A 5,355-nucleotide genomic window follows, 5' to 3' on the forward strand; every position below is an offset into this window, starting at 1 on the left:
AGTTTATTTATAAAGCGCCAATTCACAACAAAGTTGTCTCAGGGCACTGAACAGGAACATTCACATACATAGAAAAGTCAATTAGTATAGTTCTCTATCTAAAGAAGAATTCGCTATCTTCAAAAGTATTAATGCCATGGTGCTTGCACTGTTAATAAGCACTATCAGTAAATACCAGGAGGAAATAGTAATGTAATAATAATGTAATAATAGCTAGATCAATTTGTGAACATGAGGAGTGGTGGCATAGAGGTTAGAGAAGGTGGGCCTGTGATCGGAAGATTGCCAGTTCAGCTACCGGTAGCGAAAACATTAAAATGTGGGTATGATAGGTGAAGCACACACCTGCCTCCACCCTCATCTGCCCCACTCTGGGCCCTTGAGCAAGGCCCTTAACCCCCACCATCTGCTCCCCCGGATGTCCTAGACAGCAGCTCTCTGCTCCACACAGAGGACTGTGGTAGCTCGGTGGTCTGTGATGGTGTCAGGAAGGACATCCGGTGTAAAAATAACTGCCAAGTCTTTGTGCAAGTTCATTCGCTGTGGTGACCCTGAAGAAGGGAGCAGCTGAAAGAAGAAGAAGATCAATTTGTGAATATGAGCAGATCAATAATAAAATAAAAAATTAGGCAAAGCAAGACCGCCATCAAATGTCAGTCTCTGCAACAGTGATCTCCTCACCCTCAGATGTTTTCCTCCCCACAAGAATGACATAACAGTCTGACCCGACTTAAAAAAAATACTTTAGACAAAAATACAGGAATACAATGAAATAGGACAAAGTATTTGAAGCAAATTATTCGTCTTAATAGTGTTAATCCAACCAATTAGAGACAGAGGCAAAGAATGACATTTCTGAAAATCTAATTTGATCTGAGCAATCAGAGAAAAATTGGATGAATATAAAGAAGACAGAGTACGGGTCACATTAATGCCCAAATATTTAAATCTTAAGTGGCTGAGCCGAGAATATCAGACTGTTTAAGTACACGACTTAAGGAATTTATGGGGAAACGTTCATTTTAAGATTAATTTTAGAGCCTGAAAAGGAGCCAATCCTCTTTGACAAGGATACAATTGTACTACGTAAGGGATTAGAAACATATAAAAGCAGGTCATCTGCATATAAAGACAGTTTTAAGTAGACTTGACTGAGAAATACCATGAAAGCATGGGAGAGTCTGTAAAGCTATTGACAAGGGTTCAATAAGAAAAGTAGGGGAGACAAAGGGCATCCCTGTCTTGTACCACGTGACAATGTAAAGTTTCTAGAGAAAATTTTATTTGTGTGGATAATGGTCTGGGGTGAATTGTACAACAGTTGAATCCATGAAATAAACTGGTCCTTGAAACCAAATTTATTTAAGACAGCAAAGAGATAAATCCACTCCACGCAGCCAAAAGCTTTCTCAGCGTCAAGTGAGATAACTACTTCTGGGCTAACGGCAGAGTGTTGGGTTAAAATCCATCCATCCATCCATTATCTTTACCCGTTTATTCCATTTTGGGTCACGGGGGTCGCTGGTGCCCATGTCCAGCAATCACTGTGCGAGGGGCGGGGCACACCCTGGACGGGTCGCAAGTCCATCACAGGGACACATAGAGACAAACGAGACAAACAACCATTCACTCTCTCACTCACACCTAGAGACAATTTAGAGTTACCAATCAGCCTAACATGCATGTTTTTGGTCTGTGGGAGGAAACCGGAGTACCCGGAGAAAACCCACGCATGCACGGAGAGAACATGCAAACTCCACCCAGAAAGGTCCCCGGACCGGGGTTTGAACCAGGGACCTGTTCGCTGAGAGGCAGCAGCTCTACCAGTTGCGCCACCGTGCTGCCCGTGTTGGGTTAAAATCACATTCAAAAGTGTACAGACATTAAAAAAACAACTGGCGGCCTTTAATGAAACCGTTCTGTTCTTCCAAAATAACAGAAAAAAGAATCTTATCAAGGCAAGTTGCTAAAACTTTAGCCAAGACTTTAATGTCCACATTAAAAAGTGAAATAGGTCTACATGAGGTATAATATGTAGGGTCTTTATCTTTCTTTAGGACAGTGATGAGTACCTGAGACATTGTGGGGGGAATGAGCCACATTCAATAGATTTATTATACACTGAGAGAAGTAATGGGGCTAATTTGTCTATAAATGGTCTTGGTGCCTTACCAGTGTGCATAGTTTTAATTGTGCTCACAATTTCATCCAACTGAAGGGAAGCATCTAACTGTTGGGCTGTAATGCAATTTTTGAAAGTGACCTTTTTTACACCTTGCAGCTGCACATCACAATAGAAGTTGACCTATATACGGTAGTTTATTTTTCAAGTTTTCCAGTGTGGAATACAGTATGGTATCCAACACAAGGAAATGGTTCAGGAGGAAGTGCCGTTCCAAGAAACAAAGGAGCACACGAGGAGTTTGTAGACACAGGGAGATAGAGGTTAAAGTTTGATCTTTCTCTAAGGTAAAGTGACGCACAAAAATCGTGAAGCACCAAGTCTGTCAGATGAATCATCATGAGGCAATCTGCCATCATGGAAGACAGATGAAAACAGTCAGCACCGCCCTCTAACAGGATATTTAGGGATGGTTAAATGGTAAATGGACTGTACTTATACAGAAACGTTCTATCTCATTAAGACACTCAAAGCTCTTTACAACAATCTGTGCCTAGTTTACCCAATCATACAGCTCTATACTAGATTTATACAAAGCTCATTGAACAAATCATTCTAAAGAAATCAGAGCTTTATCACGTTCATACACTGATGGGACACACATTGGAGGCAATTAGGGGCTCAGGGTCTTGCCCAGGGACACTTCAACATGTGACTGTTGTGACACAGTGGACCAACACCAGCAGATGACATGGCACCCCAAACCATCACTGACTGGAAACTTGACACTAGACCTCAAGCGATGTGGATTCTGTGTCTCTCCTCTTCCTCCAGACTCTGGGACCTTGATTTCCAAAGAAATGCAAAATTTACTTTAATCAGAGAACATAACTTTGGACATGTCATCTACTGTGTTTTCTGACGTCTAAGGTCATCGCAGCCGTCTACCAGGAAGTTTTAGAGCACTTCCTGCTTCCTGCTGCTGACCAAATTTATGGAGATGCAGATTTCATTTTCCAACAAGACTTGGCACCTGCACACAGTACTAAAGTTACCAGTACCTGGTTTAAGGACCATGGTATCCCTGTTCTTAATTGACCAGCAAACTCACCTGACCATAACCCCATAGAAAATTTATGGAGTATTGTGAAGAGGAAGATGAACCAGACCCAACAATTCAGAAGAGCTGAAGGTCACTCAGAACAACCTGGACTCTCATAACACCTGAGCAGAGCCACAGACTGATGACTCATGCCACACTGCATTACTGCAGTAATCCAGACAAAAGGAGCAACAACTAAGTACTGATGCTGTACATGCTCATACTTTTCATGTTCATACTTTTCAGTTGACCAACATTTCTAAAAATCTTTTTTTTTTTTTAATTGGTCTTAAGTAATGTACTAATTTTCTGAGATACTGAATTTGGGGTTTTCATTAGTTGTCAGTTATAATCATCAATATTAAAAGAAATAAGCATTCGAAATATATCAGTCTGTGTGTAATGAATGAATATAATCTACAAGTTTCACTTTTTGAATGGAATTAATGAAATAAATCAGCTTTTTAATGATATTCTGATTTTCTGACCAGCACTTGTACTGACAGCCCCTGTTCAGATGGAGTTTTACTACTTTTGTGTGTCTGTCCAAATGGTTACATTAGTTTGAAGTAATCGTTAAAAACAGCTTTGTTGAAGATGTAATAGGGGTGGCCTGTTGGGTGGCCAAAGATTATTCTATGGTGGCCATGGCCACCCCTGCACACTTGCCTGGCTCCACCACTGGATGGAGGCATCCAAGACACCAGAATCCCAACAAGTGTTTTCAAATAAAAGAGAGGCAGGAGAGCAGAGAAGGTGTCTCCATCTCTCGCTCTCCTTCATTGTACAAGTCTGTATGGCTTGAGCAGAAGGTTTTCATTTCATAATGCTCTTAGTTTATTTTAAATGCAAAATACATTTATCATCTGAGCTCTACTGATCTGGGATCACCTCAGGAGGTTTAGGTGTAAAACTTCTATTGGAATGCTCAAAATAAAAAAACATAATAAAAATATGTGAAATGTGACATTTTTTACAAAAGAAAATGAGTGATTGTGTGAGTTTTTACGACATCTACAACTGATAAACTTTTTTTTGCGTTAGCCTGATTCAAGGTGGTGGCATGGTGGTGCAGCTGGTAGAGCGAGAAGGTTGCTGGATCAAATCCCTCCTTTCTGAGTGGAGTTTGCATGTTCTTTCCGTGTATGCGTGGGTTTTCTCCGGGTACTCCGGTTTCCTCCCACAGACCAAAAACATGCATGTTAGGCTGATGGTAACTCTAAATTGTCCCTAGATGTGAGTGAGAGAGTGAATGGTTGTTTGTCTCTATGTGTCCCTGTGATGGACTGGAGACATGTCCAGGGTGTCCCCCGCCTCTCACACAATGACTGATGGACATGGGCACCAGTGACCCCCTCCACCCAGAAAGGAAGCAGCAGATTAAAAATTGATGGATGGATAGATTCAAGGTGACTGACACAGCCCAAACATAAAAACGTCCATAACTGTCAATTTTGCAAATATTGACCAAATGTAGGTGCATGAGCTACGACTAATCGCACATTCTGAGCGCTAACAGAGTTGCTTTTACAATTATCTATTTGGCGTCAACTGAGTAAATCCTCTCAAGAAACACTGAGCAAATTATGATAAAATCTTGAGGAAATAATGGCTGGATGTACATCTACCTGTTTACCTTTGAGAGCCTATTCAATATGGCTGCCACAGCTACCTGACTTTAGTAAACCCAAGAGTGCTATAGTCTGGTTAGTTTAACAGATATGTAGCTGAACTTTGGCATGGTTATAGCTGAGAGTCATTCAAAACACATTCTTCAAACAAATGGCACCAGCAGCAAAGAGATGCAGCACTTCCAGGGGTCCTGGCAGGACTTACTGAATCTGCTTAAAAAAATCTCAATTTGAAATGTAGTGAGTGTAAAGCAGGGGATCTTTGGGGGTCACTATCCTGCATGGAGTGTTTCAACACTCCTGATTTGAGTGAAAAGATGACCAACAGGCTGAAGAGGTCATCACTGAATCTGGTGGCCCTGAAGGTCCAGGACTGGACTTGTTCAAACAAGTGGTTTGAATGTTTGACTAATGCCATTCTCCTGGACCGCCATGAACTGGGGGAGATTTAGAGTTTGGGAATTTGAGACTGGAGCTGGTGTTTTTACATCTACATTTGT

This window comes from Nematolebias whitei, chromosome 1 (genome assembly GCF_014905685.2).
Source record: "Nematolebias whitei isolate Nwh7 chromosome 1, NemWhi1, whole genome shotgun sequence".
Classification (NCBI taxonomy): Eukaryota; Metazoa; Chordata; class Actinopteri; order Cyprinodontiformes; family Rivulidae; genus Nematolebias; species Nematolebias whitei.